Source organism: Physeter macrocephalus, chromosome 18, assembly GCF_002837175.3.
Source record: "Physeter macrocephalus isolate SW-GA chromosome 18, ASM283717v5, whole genome shotgun sequence".
Lineage (NCBI taxonomy): Eukaryota > Metazoa > Chordata > Mammalia > Artiodactyla > Physeteridae > Physeter > Physeter macrocephalus.
Window position 1 is genome coordinate 76,243,324 of NC_041231.1, and position 17,570 is coordinate 76,260,893.

The 17,570-nt window shown below is 48.2% G+C and overlaps 1 protein-coding gene across 1 annotated transcript in view; it reads right to left on the reverse strand.

Moving 5' to 3' along the window:
• The window catches only part of TRERF1 (transcriptional regulating factor 1), a 309,743-nt gene that overhangs the window by 128,103 nt on the left and 164,070 nt on the right, over positions 1–17,570 (reverse strand). The gene's annotated exons all lie outside the window — the stretch shown is intronic.

Consider the following 17,570-nt stretch of genomic DNA (forward strand, 5'->3'; position numbering starts at 1 on the left):
CTAAAGGGAGGAGGACAAAAGGGCCACCCCATGGCCACAAAGTGAGAAGCACTGGACCTCTGTAAATGGCAGGGTTTCAAAACACACAAACCTTCAAGCCTCAGACCAGACCCAAACAGGAAGTTTGTGACAAACTTAGAAAACATGCAGGCACAACTGCAGGAGGTTGACACCACTCAGAAAAGATGAAAATGAGCACTCCTGGGGGCGGGAGGCAGCGTGGAATAAAAGGAGTGTGCTTGGCCGACATTCCAAACACATACAGCTCCTCCCGGTGTCGGGAGCACCTGCCCTGTGCTCCTCTCCTCACCCCAAGCACGTGGGCCAATCCCAAGTGGCTGCCCACATTTTCTGGTTTCCACGTGGAGCCTGTCAACACCTCCCCACTCTCTGTTCCTCCCCTCCCTCCCCAGGCATCAAAGGCAGTGGACATTTTGAACAGCTCTCAGGGGCCTGGGGGACTCAGGTGTGTGAGATCATTTTTCAGCTGGGAGAACTTAGCACAGAAAGAGGCAGTGATGTGCGGAGATCCCACAGGGCTCTCGACCAATGTCTTGTTGATCCCGGTGTGTGTTTCACGAGGCCCCCTGGCGCTCCACAATGGGGTCTCCAGGCTGCCATGTTTTCTCCTCTGAAATCCTGTCTGGGACTAACATTTTCATTTGTACTGTTCACACTGGTATGGGGCACCATAAACTCAGTTCACTTACTTGTAATGGCAGGGAAATACAGACACGCCTAACCTCCATGATTTGTGTCCCCAACTGGAGTGAAAACTAGAAGGTTCCTTCCCCTTTGTTCTTAATCTCCTAGCACGTGTGGACTGAGCCTTGATAGCAGGCTGTATGTTTGGTGGCTGTGCTCCAGGAAATACTTGGTAAATTAATAAACAATATCAATGCCATTTCTACTACCCTACTCCCCACCAGACTGTGTCCCACTGGTCCCGATCCACCCTCCACAGGCGGGTCCCTGGTTCCACCCTTCCCAGGTGAACCGCCTAACTGTAAACTCAGTCCCCTGATTATCAGCCTCAGTGCCCGCCCCTCCTCGGCACCTCCGGCAGTGGTTTCCCCACCTCCCCAAGTTAGGTTCCTTTTTAAAAAACTGACTCATTTAGGAAGAGACAAAACCCAAAACTTCAATGGTGAAGATAAAACAGCACTGAGTCTCTTTAAACACCTCCTACTCCATGTAGAATTTAGATCCGACAAAGACTCCCTAAACTGGACCGCCTAATTTGGAACTTTACAGTATACCCAATTCTTCTAGCAAAAAACATTTCCAGTAACGTCTTCTCTCTGAACTTTTCAGGGTCTTCCTTAAGAATGCAGGTGGTTGGGCTTCCCTGGTGGCGCAGTGGTTGAGAGTCTGCCTGCCGATGCAGGGGACGCAGGTTCGTGCCCCGGTCCGGGAAGATCCCACATGCTGCGGAGCGGCTGGGCCCGTGAGCCATGGCCGCTGAGCCTGCGCGTCCGGAGCCTGTGCTCTGCAACGGGTGAGGCCACAGCAGTGAGAGGCCCGCGTACCGCAAAAAAAAAAAAAAAAAAAAAAATGCAGGTGGCCTCAGGCCTGCAGTCAGTACCATTTTTTAAATGTGGGAATGAGAAATTAAAGTCCACACTTGCAAGTCCTGGGTCAAAAATTAATTATTTCATGTTTTACTATATTTATGATTCTGATTTACTGGACAAAGGACATCGACATTATACCATTGGCCTAATGAGAATTATGGGGAGTTTGTTTCTGTTTTTTTGTAAAAAGTAAAATTTCTTCATATGTCAGAAGTTTACAACATTTTGTGCACAGTATTTGAAAGGAACAAAACTGTATGATATAATACATAGAATCATAACATTTTAGGGCTCAAATGTGCAATTAGGATGATCCTAATCCAGGGGTTCTCAACGTTGGCTGCATTAAAAATTCCCAGGCTCCACCCCCAGAGATTTGGATACATTTGGACTGTAGTGGGGTTCTGACATTGGTTTCTTTCTTTCTTTTTTTTTTTATAAGTTTCCTGGTGATTTTAATGTGCATCCAGGGTTGAGGACCACTGATCTACTGCAGATAAGAAAACGGGGAGATCTAAAGAAATTAAGGTGCAGCCCAAGACCACACAGCCAGACACAAAACCAGAAACAAATATGACATTTACAACGCCCCGTCCAGATCAGTAGTCTCGTTCAGATTTTCAATATTCACTAAATTGTTAAAACCTTTTTTTTTTTTAACTTGGAGGACCAACACAGAGTTGCCGACTTTTTGTTGTGTCAAGCAAGGGTATTTTTATAAATATCTATCAATTACTGTCACTGCTTCCTGTCAAGTCTCATGCTCATGTGCACACCTGCCATCCTCTCCACCCCAACCCCGCCTAGGAGGTAAGATTGGACCATATCTGGCCCCTGCCCACAGTCTCACTCACTTCTACTCACCCTGCCCCTCACCAACATCCACAGGACAAATCCAAACAAAACCCAGGCCTCCAAAATTCTCCATCTCCCCCTTTCCTGAGCCTCCACAATACCGATTTCTGAAAGTCCCTTCCCTGACCACAAACTGCTTCCCAGTTCCTCCAAACCCACCCTTGGCCTTTCTCCTGACCAACACATGACACCTAATATTTGTACAAGTCACAGCATCCAATATTTACAATTTGTTCTTCCACAAACATGATCCCTTCCAAATTTCTCCCTAATCAAGGACGTACAGGAAACTTTTTTTAAATTGGAGTATAGTTGCTGTACAATATTATATAAGTTACAGGTGTGCAATATAGTGATTCACAATTTTTAAAGGTTATACTCCATTTATAGTTATTATAAAATATCGGCTATATCCCCTGTGCTGTACAATATATCCTTGCAGCTTATTTTATACCTAGTAGTATACTTACTCCCCTACCCCTATCTTGCCCATCCCACCTTCCTCCTCCTCACTAGTAACCACTAGTTGGTTGTTATCTGTACATCTGCTTCCTTTTTGTTATACTCACTAGCTTGTTATATATTTTTAGATTCCACATATAAGTGATATCATGCAGTATTTGTCTTTGTCTGACTTACTTCACTGAGCAAAATGCCTTCCAAGATTTACTGGGAACTTTTAAAGAGGGCTACCTCTGAGGAGTAGAATTAGGGAATGGGATGGGGAAGTGGGAAGGAGGGGTTCTCTTTATACCCTTCAGTTTGAGTTTGGGGCAAGCATATGTTTTTTAAATGGGACAAAAATCACACATACAGGGACGTCCCTGGTGGCACAGTAGTTAAGAATCCACCTGCCAATGCAGGGGACACGGGTATGATCCCTGGTCCGGGAAGATGCCACAGGCCACAGAGCAACTAAGCCCATGTGCCACAACTATTGAGCCCACATGCCGCAACTACTGAAGCCCGCGTGCCTAGAGCCCATGCTCCGCAACAAGAGAAGCCACCACAATAAGAAGCCCGCGCACCGCAACGAAGAGCAGTCCCCGCTCGCCACTAGACAGAAAGCCTGCGCACAGCAACAAAGACCCAGCTCAGCCAAAGATAAATAAGTCAAAAAAAAAATCACACATACATACACACACATAATAAAACAAAACAGGTTACAAAATACACCTACGGTTTGTTTCCACTTTGTAAAATACAGAAAATTGTTGGGGAAGTCTCCATACCCAAGTTTTCAATGTAAATGATATCTAGGTGGTGGGATTATGGGTGAGGTTAATTTCACTTCCCTTTCCTCTTTGCTTATCTTTATTATGTTTTATTTATGTAATAAAGGAATAAAGAAAGTTTAAAACCTGAACCAAAGCATTATCTGCTCTCTGAAATGTACACAGCATCAGGAAGCCAAGGCACCAGAGCAGGACCCAGTCTGGTGTGTAGAAACATCTCCTTTTTTGTAAAATGCAAGATTTCTCCCCAGTCAGGCCCTGGCTTCTGCAGCCTGCCTAAGGGTCGAATCTACCACTACAACTGACCCTAGCCACACCCAGGCCCTGGCAGTTCCCAAGAATAGATGTAGAAAAGATGACCTAGCACAGCGGTCAAGTCCCTTATGGGACCCATCTGGCCTCCTCAGCTTCACCTCCTCCTGCTCCCTGAGTTTTAGCCACATGGAGCAGTTGTCCTCTCCTGAGTGTCTCCTCTGGTCCCCCCTGCCTCTAAGTTTCTACCCAGGCTGTGTCACCCACCCCTACTTGTTTCCTTCCTGAGTCTCTGCCAAGGCAAGCAGACACGCCTACTCCAAGTAACATTCAAACCCACAACTTGAAGATCAAGAGCCCAGAAACTCTTGCAATGGAGCGTAAACTGTGGAATTCTCCACAGTCCCCACTGCTCCCCAAGCCTAACAAGGCAAAGCAGAGGGGTGAGAGCGTCTTCCAGGCAGCAAGAACCACAAGCTCAAAGGCCCGGAGCTCGTAGGGTGTGTGATGAGTTTGGGGGAGGAAAAGGCATTTGGGATGTCTGGAGCATCTCCTAGCACATCCAAGCCTCAGCAGAAAGAAAAGTCCAAAGACACATAGCAAAATTTACAAAGGCCAGCACAGAGAGGCCCAAAAGCGAAGGGTTCTCAGCCTCGCATCCGCTACTCATCCTTCCAACTGCTTCCCCACAATTCACAATTGAAAGCCCTTCCAGTGTCTAGTTGGGTCGAGGCCAATAGGAGTGGGTGGAAAAATAGGAATAGAGAAAAAAGAAATGAGATTAAGCAACACCACACTGAGAGAGGCTGAGGTCCTCCCTGTGCAACACCAAGTGGCTTCGGGTGATGCTTGAGGGGGGCGGGGACACGGTGCACAGCCCTGTCCTTGATGTCAGCCCCAAAGGTGAAGGACGTTTGCCAATTATCCAAACTTCAAAAGAACTGTGAGACTTCAAAACTGCCGAGACACAGACTGGCCGGGCTCCACTCCGATGCCTCTGTGGCCTGCGTGAGGCCTTTGGGGAAATCCTCCAGGAGGCCATTGGACTAGCATCACCTCCTGTCCTGTAAGAAGGAAGGCTGCGACAATTCTTTTTTCTTTTTTTAAAAAATTTATTTATTTTATTTATTTATTTTTGGCTGTGTTGGGTCTTCGTTGCTGTGTGCGGGCTTTCTCTAGCTACGTCGAGAGGAGGCTACTCTTCGTTGCAGTGCGTGGGCTTCTCATCGTGGTGGCTTCTCTTGTTGTGGAGCACAGGCTCTAGGCACGCGGGCTTCAGTACTTGTGGCGCACGGGCTCGGTAGTTATTGCTCGTGGGGCTTAGTTGCTCTGCGGCATGTGGGATCTTCCCGGACCCGGGCTCGAACCCATGTCCCCTGCATTGGCAGGCAGATTCTCTCTTTTTTTTTAACATCTTTATTGGAGAATAATTGCTTTACAATGGTGTGCTAGTTTCTGCTTTATAACAAAGTGAATCAGCTATACATATACATATATCCCCATATCTCTTCCCTCTTGCATCTCCCTCCCTCCCACCCTCTGGCATGCGGATTCTTGACCACTGCGCCACCAGGGAAGCCTGCCTGCGACAATTCTGGCTCCTCACATGTCCACCTCCATTGGGCTCGACCACCCGGCTAATGGCGCGTGCATCTGACCGGGGGAGATATATAGCTCTGTGGATGCACCGTGCTGTTTCAGGCAGGGCTACATGCCCATCATCTCTCCTGCAGACACTCAAAGAGACCATATGCTCCTGTGACCTCATCTCTAGCTTATTCTCTTTCCTTTTAAAAAACCCTCCCTATTGGCTCTCAGTGGGCATTTACTAACCAAGTAGAAAACCAATCCTCCAATCCATCATCTCCTATCACGTGGCCCCTCTCCCAGGGCTACAGCCTTCCCTGGGCTCCGCAGCAGCTCCCTCTGAAGAAGTTCCCTCAGGCTCTGGCGTGGTAGTGGCATCTCCCCTACGTTGTTGGTCCACAGGCACCATCGCTGTTGGTTCCTTGAACCCTGGAATAATTACTGAAGTCTCTTCAATTAAAACTTTGGAGTGAGGGAAGAGTTCCAAGAAAACTCAGGACCTAAGATCTGTATGGAAGAAAGTTGGAGTCTTCGTGGAGACTGAGGAGATGTACACGCTCAGAACAGCCGATAACACACGCTGAGGGCACGGTGGACAGTTCCCTGCCACTGCCTGCGACGGGGAGGCTTGGGGGCTGAAATGGCTGGAGAAGGGCTCACGGAGGAAGTGAGATCTGAGTTGGGTCTCGAAAATGGATTCAATTGGGTCAAGTGCAGAGGAAGTGGGAAGACCATCTCAGGCAGTGGGACCAGCACACGCGTGGCACTAACCACAGGGTGGGTAGGGGCCCCGCTGCGGAGGAAGGAGAACCAGAGGCTGGTGGGGGGGGGGTACACGTACGCATTCAGGAGTCAGACAGAATCACTCCGAGCCCACCTGTGCCTCTTGTTAGCTGTGTGACTGTGACGGGGCAACTTACTAACTCTCTCAGTACCGGGATGAAGATGAGGATAATACCGGTACCTACCTGCTGGGGCTATTGTGAAGACTAAAGTAGAGGATGCACGGAAAATGCTTAGGATGCTGGGTGCCTGCCGTCAATGAATGTTATCTGTTACTCTTGCTACAGTCAAAACTACCCAGTGCCCATCCTGCTGATGCAGACAGCATACTTTCTTCTTTAACCTAAGAAATGCAAGAGCCAGCAGGGCACTGGAATGCCCAGGCGGCCGGCGGGTATTCTCAACCACACACACACACACACACACACACACACACACACACACACAGGCACCCACCGTTCTCTCCCAGGCGGCCGGCGGGTATTCTCAACCACACACACACACACACACACACACACACACACACACACACACACACACAGGCACACACAGTTCTCTGCCCTTATTGGACCACCTACTGCAGCAACTGGGCTCCCTAAGCTTCCAGCTGGAGTGGGCAAAGGGAAAGCATTTATTCCCCTCTTCCTTCTGTTTCACCACAATTTGGCGGCAGTTGTGTCCCTTCAGCAGCATGGCTATTGTCAGGGGCCCCATCTCCCCAACTCTGGAGCTCCGCCCTCCTGACCAGGGGGAGGGAACAGCTTCGCACTGTTGCCAACCCCGGCGGTGCCTCCCTTTGGTTTCCCTAACCCTGACCACACTTCTCTAAATACCTCCCCCTCACTAAAGTGTCCCCAGTAAACCCTTTGCATGTGCCAGTCATCTCATGCTGGGACCCTAACGGACAGAGCCAAGGCCGCATCCATCCACCAGATGCATGGGGTGGAAAGGGCAGCGCTGTCTTACTCTCACTCCTTTCCTCCTCTCAGAGGCAGGATATGAATGGCAGTGTTTAAGACAGAAGCACCAATGTGTTTTTCCTATGAGCGATCATGTGGGACTTTAACATCCCTAGGAATCTGGGGAAAAGCCAAGAGGCTCGGGGAAAAGCAACTCTCCCAGCCCAGGCAGGGCATATTCAAAAGCCCTGTGCTCCTCCAAATCCACCAACCAAGTGGCAGAATCTAGATGAGTGCCTAGCACACAGTAGACACGATAAATATTTGTTCGTCCAGGTCCTTCCGGCTAAGGATGGAAGCCTGAAATCCAAGAGATCTTTCAGGAAAGGATACTCCACGGAAGCAGCTCCTCCACCGGTGGCTCCTGAGATGCCCTGAGCTCATGACGCGAGGCTCTGAGGTGCCCCCATCTCCAGCCCTTCGTATCAAAAATGCTCTTTTCTTGTCTCTTATCAAGTCATTCCTGAGGCTTATAATTTCCTCAGCACCTCCCTCTCTGATTTCATTGTTCCCCACAGGGCCAAACACAGTCTTGGTTTAGTGAAATCCAGAAGCATTTATTAAGTGCTTACTGTATACAAGTACCGTATCAGGCACTGAAGATCCAAATATGATTAAGATAAAGGTCTCAGGAATCCAAGAGCCACAGAAAATACGAAGGAAGAGGGCTTCACACTGACTAAAGGGGATTCTAAGAAAGATTGAACTTGGACCACATTAGGTCTTGGAGGACGGGGCTGTGACAGTAGGGGAAGGTGGGGGAAGGCAGCAGGAGATGTAAAGAGGGAAGTGGGGGGTGGAGGAGCACTGGGTAAGGACAAGTAGTACTGAATTGTCAGGGACAAGAGCAGAAAAGAGCCAGGCAAAGGGCCCACCTGATTCAAGAACCAAGCACATCCACAGAGCAGAAATGAAACCTGACCGGAAGGGTGTTTCCTCCCAGCAGCCCCCCAAAGTCAAAATGCCCCCCTCTCTGGAAAAATGTTAGAGGAATTCTGGATGGGTCTGGGCAAAGATGATCATCCTGAAGGGATGCTTCTAAGCCTGCCATTTACCACCAGCCTGGCCCTGCCTTGGGGTCAGCTGGATCCATGGGTGGAAAGGGGACCTGCCACCCCGGAGCTCCAGAACCACCGAGAGTACTCCACCCTGTGAAAAATAATAACCTTTCACACACACTTGCTCTTACTTGGAATTCTAAAATTAAACGTTTGTTCCTCTCACCTAAAAGCTTTCTCCCTTTAGAAGCTAATATGCAAATGCCTCGGGAGAGCAGCCGCATTATCTGCTCAGCGTGAATACTTCCAGAAGATCTTTCCTGGAAAACAGGCTTTGTGGGAGGGAAGCTGGAAAGATTATCTGTGACCAAGGGTGAGGCAGGAAGAAAAGGGATGGGGTTTGTGGAAGGAGAGAACGGCCGCTCCTGCACTGAATCAGCTACATCCACCAAAGGCAGAGGGGTAGAGGGTTAAATGCTGAGCCCTCGAAAGACCTTTTTTTTCCTTCTAGTTTTAAAAAATTGAGGTATAGTTCACAAACCATAAAATTTACCCTTTAAACTGACCAATTCGGGGGTTTTTAGCATATTCACCAAGTTGTATTCCTATCACTGCCACCTCATTTCGGAATATTTTCATCATCCTCCCAAAAAACCATAACCATTAGCAGTCAGTCCTTCTCCTCTCCCCTTGGCAACCAATTTCTATCTTACAGACTTGCCCATTCTGGATATTTCACATAAACGGAACCATACAGTATGTGGCCTTCTGTGTCTGGCTTCTTTCACTTAACATAATGTTTTCAGAGTTCATCCATGTTGTAGCATGTGTCAGTACTTCATACCCTTTTATGGCTGAATAATATTCCAATGTAGAGATAAACCACATTTTGTTTATCCATCAAAAGACTTTTTAAAAGGCAAACAAATGGTGCTCCTACAAGAAAGGAGCCCCCGATATCCTCAGGGCTGCTTGGGCAACGCAACCACTTGTAAACCATCCTTCTCTGCGCCTCCCATCAGCACCCATGGACACTGTCCAAACCCTCCCCACTGGGCTGGCATGATTTTCCAAACACACAGTGGCTCAGGACAGCAGCCCTGAATCAGACAGGGCATGACAGAAACAACTCAAATTCCTTCTGAGGGAATTTATAATGACTCTTAAAATGTGTTTTATAAATCTCCATGGCCCTGGTAATGGAAGATGGGAGAGCAGAGCCAGCTTCACAGGCTCACAGGGCCCCCAGCTTGGTTTAATGCTCTGTTGTCCCCATCTTGAAATTCTTAGTAATTTTTAAACAAGGGGCCCCCCATTTCCATTTTGCACTGGGCCCAGCAAATGTAGCTCGTCCTGGGCAAGAGGCAAGTGTTTGGGACGGGGCTGGAACTCAGACAATCTTCCCAAGCAGATCGCTGCATAACAAACAGCTCACTGAGTCGGGTTGGGGGGCGGGGGGTGGGGTCTGCAGATAAGTGGGGAGAGGGGCCAGGTCTATAGCGATGCTGAAAACCCAGCTTCCAAACTGCCCAAAACCACGTCTTCCTACCTTGAGGCCTGAACAGTTGGCTGATAAGGCCTCCCTGGAACAGCCAGACTAGTTGAAAGTAAATGTGATAAGGCAATGTGATACAGGCTCAGACTGTAAAGCAGGGGAGACTCAAACTGAAACTTGTTTGATCTTGTAATCGCTTACAGGTTAAGACCAAGAAGAAGAAAGAAAAAAAACCCCACACTTACTAAAGTAACCGGCACTGAGAAAATTTTTTAAACATTTACTTTTCATAAAAAACTGTCACCTTCATTTCCAGCATATCAAGGAAGCCATGGTTTCACCAAGTATCTGGTATTTGATCCAAAGACAGCAGTGAACTTAAATGCAGCCGTCTATGCTGATGTCAGTAACTAGAAGGGACCATGGGGACCACACACACATGGATCCCCAGGAGCCTTAAACACATCCCTCCCGCCCCCTGCCCAGGGTTGTGGTCCAAGTCTCATTTTATAGATGAGGAAGCTAGGCTGTGAGAGGGGAAGTAAGCCACCAAGGCCACCCACAAAAAGGGGCAGGACCAGAACCCGGGAGCTTGCAGCTTCCCCTTCCTACGTCCCAATTTCATAAGTCCAACCAAAATTCATATACGGGGTGTATGCCCCCCACACCCAATTTTCTCCTGGATCCTCAACTCAAATCGTCTAGTACTTGTCTTTGTCCCTCAGAAGAGGGAGTCTGGTCGTGCAGATAAACGTAAGATTTATATACCCCAAAGAAGATGCAGCTTCCTTCCACCAGTGCAATCTCTAGCCCATCACTTGGCGAAGGGCCAGAGACCTCCAATGCAGCATACAGAGACTTTCCATATCCAGGACATTCATAAAACACTCTTTTTCTGGGAAGAGTGAAGTTTAACCTAGTTTTTTGCAGTTATAGGTACAAGAATCACGCAGGGTAGATGGAGCTTGGGGGCAGACAGGAAATGCTGCCAGCCTACCACACCAAACAGAAAGGTCCAGATGGCCACTGGAAAGTGATGGATCGCTGCCACCCCAATACATATTACCCTTTTTCTAAATCGAAAACTAATCCAAGGACTTCCCTGGTGGTGCAGTGGTTAAGAATCCGCCTGCCAATGCAGGGGACACGGGTTTGAGCCCTGGTCTGGGAAGATCCCACATGCCACGGAGCAACTAAGCCTGTGCACCACAACTACTGAGCCTGCACTCTAGAGCCCGCGAGCCACAACTACTGAGCCTGCGTGCCACAACTACTGAAGCCTGCATGCCTAGAGCCCGTGCTCCGCAACAAGAGAAGCTACCACAATGAGAAGCCCGCGCCCCGCAACGAAGAGCAGGCCCCGCTCACCGCAACTAGAGAAAGCCAGCACGCAGCAACGAAGAACCAACACAGCACCCCCCAAAAAATTAATTAATTAATTAAAAATTAAAAAAAGAAAGAAAGAAAGAAAACTAACCCAATCTAACCATCCTTAACACCAAGTGCCTAGATTTCAATTTGTGTTTCATCCTCACTCGCCCCCCACCCCACCTTTACTCTTCTTTTCTTTCCTTGAACAAACAGATACTGAGCACTTACTACGTGCCAGGCACGTTCTGGTTGCTGGGGACACAGCAGCAAACAAAACAGACCATGTTTTGGTGTTTATACTGTAAAGGGAGGAAACTAAGAGTTAATAAGTAAATGGATATATACCATGTAAGATGGTGACAAATGCTCTGGAGAAAAGATAAAGCAGGATAAGAGGGATAGAGAAGGGCAGAGAAAGAGAGCATTTTATCTAGGATGGCCAGGTAAGGACTCTCTGAAAAAGGTGAAGGAGTGAGCCATACAGATATCTAAGGGAAGATATTCCAGGCAAAAGGATCAGCAAGTGCAAAGGCCCTGAGGTAGGAATGTCCTAGTGCATTCAAGGAACAACCAGAAGTCTAGAGTGGGATGAATGAGGAAGAAAGTGGCAGGTTACAGAGGCAAGGGGTGGGGAGCCAGATCTGGCTGGCCCTGAAGCCACGATAAGGCCTTTGGTTTTTAACTCCAAGCGGGATGGGAGCATACAGGGCTCTGAGCAGGGGAATCACTGACCTGCCATAAGGTTTAGCAGGACTTGCCTGAAACTACTGTTACCATGCCTGTGTTGGGGACCAGATTCAGGAACCAGGCCATAAGCCCAGTGTAGCTACTAAGCAGCACTGAGAAAAACACTTCCCTTCTCCTGGCCTCCACATTCTCCTCTGTGAAATGTGAAGGTAAGACTAGATGATGCCTTGGGAATTCCCTGGCGGTCCAGCGGTTAGGACTCAGCACTTTCACTGCCGGGGCCCGGGTTCGATCCCTAGTCAGGGAACTAAGATCCCACATGCCGTGCGGTGAAGCCAAATTTAAAACAAAAAATTTTTGGATTAGAAAAAGAAGACTACATGATGCCTAATGATATTTCTTTCTACAATATTCTTATTTTCTGACCCTAAGATGGATTGCTCAAAGGGTCTAAAAGTCTCACCCTCTGACTCGGGAGAAGGCAAAGAACAGCAGCCCAGTTTTAGAAGTTCCCAATCACTCCCCACTGCCTCCCCTGCCCCAAAACAAATTCTCACCCTGCAAAAGGCACGGCTCTCTAGGGAGAAAGGTCCAGCCCAGGAAGCAGCCACGTCAGCAACGTCCTCTAAAGATTACGAAGGGTGACCACTAAAGATAGCACAGCCCCACACAATGTTTCAGGGGGGTGCTCTGCCAGCAGAGGCCGGTGAAAGTGGCTTCTGCAGCCAAATCAAAGGCCGCTGCTGAATCTGCTTCTTCCCCAGGCTGCCAAAGTCTCTCCTATCGCCCCAACTTCCATCATGCATAAGAAAGAAAGTTATAGAGTTAAGAACTGCTCCATCCTGTCCGTTTCCTTGAGGGTTCTGTCTGTGTCTCACATCATCAAACTGAAAGTCTTGAAAGCAAGACTCAGGTCTCCTCCATTGGGCTGAATTAGCAGACTTTGTCTCTCCCGCATCAGACTGAGAGCTCGCCTAGAATACCAACAACTTCACCCAACAATCGGACTGTGAATTCATCCTATGTCTCCTCTATCAGCCTGGGGGTTCCACGAGGGCTTAGGCTCTATCTCCCCCAACAGATTGGGAGCACCTGATGTGAGGGGCTGTACCACTCCCATTGGATGGAAGCTCCTTGGAGACAGGGTTTACCTGCTCCTTTCCCTCACTGCATCCCATGAGGCTTCTGTATATTTAGTGATGTCTTAAAACAAGGTGCTGATTGAAGCCCTCAAGTTAAACCACCCACCCAGGGATGAGACCCTTGTGATCCCCGGCCATTAAATGATCCATGAAAACTATCTGAATACGGACCTCCACGTTGAATGAAAAGAAAACAAAATTAAAAGTTGGCTTCACCCAAACAACTTTTGGGTAGACTGTTTATAGGTTCCGGCCAAAGGCTGTCCCCATTTTATAAATAACCCTTTCTGGTGACGGTGGTGGAGGCCAAGCTGAAATTCCCCTTGGGGACTGAGGGCAGGGAGCTCACCAGCCCAGGCCTGACCAAAGCCAAGTCCTATGTGGGAGGGCGGCCCATGGCCCAGATATGACCATCCTCTCACCTTCCAACTTGGGCTTTTCCAAGGCAGTCACACCAAATGATGTGGTGGGAAATGGAAAACTGGAATCAGGAGAGTAGGATGAAGAGGAGACCCACCTCAGAGAGGCAGGCCCAGGGGAGATGGAGGAGGTCAGGGTGGGTGGGCGGAGCTGGGGACAGAGAATACAGGGCTGGTGCCTCCTGGGGGAAGCAGAGGCCACCCCAGACTCGGGGAGGGGCACTCCCGTACATGGGGACTCAGGGAAGCCCCCAGGCTCCCCCTGGAATCTAGAACGCTGGCTCATCTCGGGAAAAGGGTTTCCACAGAACTGCAGAGGAGGGGCAAGAAGGCTGGAACTTCCTAGGGCTGAAACGAATAATAATAATGGCTAGCACTTACAAGCACTGTGCTAAGTACTTTCCATATACTAATTCAGTTAACCTTCATAACAATGCTAATACTACTCCCCTTTTACAGAGGTGGAGACTGAGGCCTGCCCAGAGTTATGCATAGGTGAGGAATAAAGATTTCAACTGGGTTGTCTGGCTCCCCACCCCACGATCTCAGCCACCTCCCTCTCTGAAAACAAAAAAAGGGGAAAATCCAAGGGTATTTCTGCTGCTTCCTCTGAACCTCTGGGGTTGAAGGCGACCCGCAGCAGGCATCCTGCTTGGGAGACGGGGGTGCTGGAGACTCAAGCAGAGACCAGCGGGGTCCCAGCACCATCTTCCCACTGTGCTCAGAGCCTGGATACCCAGAAAATGCCACTCTGCTGGGGCACTGTTGGCCCTCTCCTTTCGGGAGTCTCAGTCTGTACCTAGTGTGTGCACAGGGCAAAGAGCAAAAGCAGTAAGGAGGGGCAGGCGGCAGTGACAGGTCCCTGCTCCCACTAGAAGCCCACAGGGGGTCCCCAGACTCAGCAAACATAGGATAGACTTCCTTTAAAACAGTACGCTAGTTACGTTTCCAAATAAAATTCTCAGTATATTTTTCTTCAACCTCCATACCTTTTCAGGTTAAGTTCACCTGACTGTAATAAATCAGTGAGTTCAATTGTGACACTACAGCGTGTCCAAACTGTCTGAAAACTGAAGGAAATAGTGGATCTGTTGTGCTTTCCCCCCCACCCGCCCGCCCAGATTAACAACTGGATCCCATTGCTTTATATAAGGGTTTTTCATGTATTGACACTTGGCATTTGGGGCTGTCCTGTGCGTTGTAGGATGTTTAGCAGCATACCTGGCTTCTACCCACCAGACGCCACTGGCATTCTCCTTCCCTCCCCCCCGTGAATGTGACAACCAAAGATGTCTCCGGGCTTTGCCAAATGCCCTGGAGCTGGGGGCGGGGGCGGGGGCGGGGGTGGGGAGGGGGAGGGCTCACTCTTGGTTGAGAACCAACACTTTACATTTAGATAAACTTCAACTGAGGTTGAAACAAACATATTGAGCATCGTACTGAAAATGGAACTGACATACTACTTAAAAATAAGTGTATCAGGGGTCTTCCCTGGTGGCGCAGTGGTTGCGCGTCCGCCTGCCGATGCAGGGGAACCGGCTTCGCGCCCTGGTCTGGGAGGATCCCACATGCCTCGGAGCGGCTGGGCCCGTGAGCCATGGCCGCTGGGCCTGCGCGTCCGGAGCCTGTGCTCCGCAACGGGAGAGGCCGCAGCAGAGGGAAGCCCGCATACCACAAAAAAAAAAAAAAAATAAGTGTATCCTATTTTTCCTGACTTCCCAGACACAATGTATTTGAAAATTTTCAGTGTGGCTGCCGTCCTTCTTTCCTGTGAATCTGCTAACTGCAAATACTCAGTGCCCCATCCCCATGCTCTGTTCCTCCTCCCAACCTCGGCTTCCCCAGTCTCATTCACATCCATCCCCCAAACCAATCCATCCTCACGTGTTCAACACACCAGCAGGCATTCACTGTCTGCCTGAGTCCAACTGCTGCCAGCTCTGAAGGAGCACAGCCGGGGTGAGATCAGAAACCACTAGGCTCAGGGACTCCAGCTGCCTCAGAGGCAGCAATGGCCACACCCAAGAAAATGGACCCATTTCATCATCCACCTCAACTCTCCAAAGCCTCATTTGAATGCACGGTCTGCCTCAGCCCACAGGAGTGAGCTCTGCCAAATACAGAAATGGGCCAAACAGATACCGAAGCTAATAGACCAATAGGGAAAGACCAACAACCTGATAGAAAAATGGGTAAAGAATATGAATCGCAAGAAAAGGAAATACAAATGGATCTTAACCTTGTGAAAAAATGCTCAACCGCACTCATAAAAGAAATGCAAATTAAAACAAACTGCGATACCAATTTTCAACTATCAGACTGGCAAAGATCAAAAAGTTTGATAACTCACTGTGTTGGCGAGGATGTCTCATTCATTGAGGGTGTAAATCGCTACAACCTCCTTGAAAGGATACTTGCAATGTCTACCAATACCACTGATGTATATATGCTTTTACCAGCAATTCCACTTCTAAGAATTTATTCTGCAGACATACTCCTACATGTGCAAAATGGTGTGTATACAAGGATACTCACTGCAGTATGATTTGTAATGACAAAAGACTGGAAAGAGCCTCAATATCCACTGTCAGGGGATTCTTTAATAAATTATGGTTCATCCTTAAAACGGAATGCTATGTAGCTGTAAAAAACAGTAAGGGCACTCTGTATGTCATGATATGGGATAATTTTCCATGTATACTGTTAGGTAAGGTAAGTAAGCCACAGACGACATGAATAGTACGCCAGCAGTTGTTCAAAAATACTATGAGTTCATATATGCATTTATATGCATAGATTAACTTTGAAAAAGATAACCCAAAAGCTAATAAGAGTAGTTACCTCTGAAGAGGGGAAGTGGGAGACTGGGGCAAGAAGGAGAGGAAGAATTACTATACACCACTTTTGACTCTTTGTGACCTCCAACTTTTATACCCTGTGCACACATTATTCAATAAACAAATAAGAAGAGATCACGAGTAACTGATCTAGCTCTACCATCATGAGGCACCTATACATGCAACAGGTATTACAGGTCAGTCTCAATGATAAATTCTCTTCTATTCCTCTAAGCATCCATATTTGTCAGTTCAAATGTCCCAGATTTTATTTATTTATTTATTTATTTATTTTTGGCTGTGTTGGGTCTTCGTTTCTGTGCGAGGGCTTTCTCTAGTTGTGGCGAGCGGGGCCACTCCTCATCGCGGTGCGCGGGCCTCTCACTATCGCGGCCTCTCTTGTTGAGGAGCACAGGCTCTGAGACGCGCAGGCTCAGTAGTTGTGGCTCACGGGCCCAGTTGCTCCGCAGCATGTGGGATCTTCCCAGACCAGGGCTCGAACCCGTGCCCCCTGCATTGGCAGGCAGATTCTCAACCACTGCGCCACCAGGGAAGCCCTGTCCCAGATTTTTTTATTCAAAAGTAGGATGATCAGAAAGAGACTCACAGACGTAGAAAACAAACTTATGGTTACCAAAGGGGAAAGGTGGGAGGGGAGGGATAATTAGGAATTTGGGAGTAACATATACACACTACTATATATAAAATAGAAAAACAACAAGCACCTACTGTATAGCACAGGGAACTATACTCAATATTTTGTAATAACCTATATGGGAAAAGAATCTGAAAAAGAATATATATAGACACACATACATATATATGTATAACTGAATCACTTTGCTGTACACCTGAAATTAACACAACATTGTAAATCAACTATACTTCAATTAAAAAAAAAAAAAAAAAAAGTAAGGATTTGAGGGAAAAAAAAAAGTAGGACGACCACCACATCCAGAACACGAAACTGGCTTCCCTCCTCAATTAGGTTTTGAAAGCATTCATCCTCAAAGCTGCCTTCCTTACCTGAAAAATGTACTGTCATTGACCACTGCTACCCTGAAATTCCATACGCAGGCAAGTGGAATCCTTCAGAAGGTGCACTGCAGCATCGACTGCTAGGGACCCGGGGGCACCCACATTTTTAATAGTGCTTCCAAGTGCTATCAGCTGGGACTGTGCATCACAAAGTGACTTGGACCCCGATTCCCACCAGCAGTGGCAGGAACCCCCAGCAGCCACCGAAAATTCTTCCAGCAGCTCTGCCTGCAGCAATATTTTAATGGCATATTACTCAAAGGTGCCACAGCCATCACTTTAACCCTGCCCCCCACCACTGCCACTTCATCATAAAACAACCCTTATATATTTTAAGC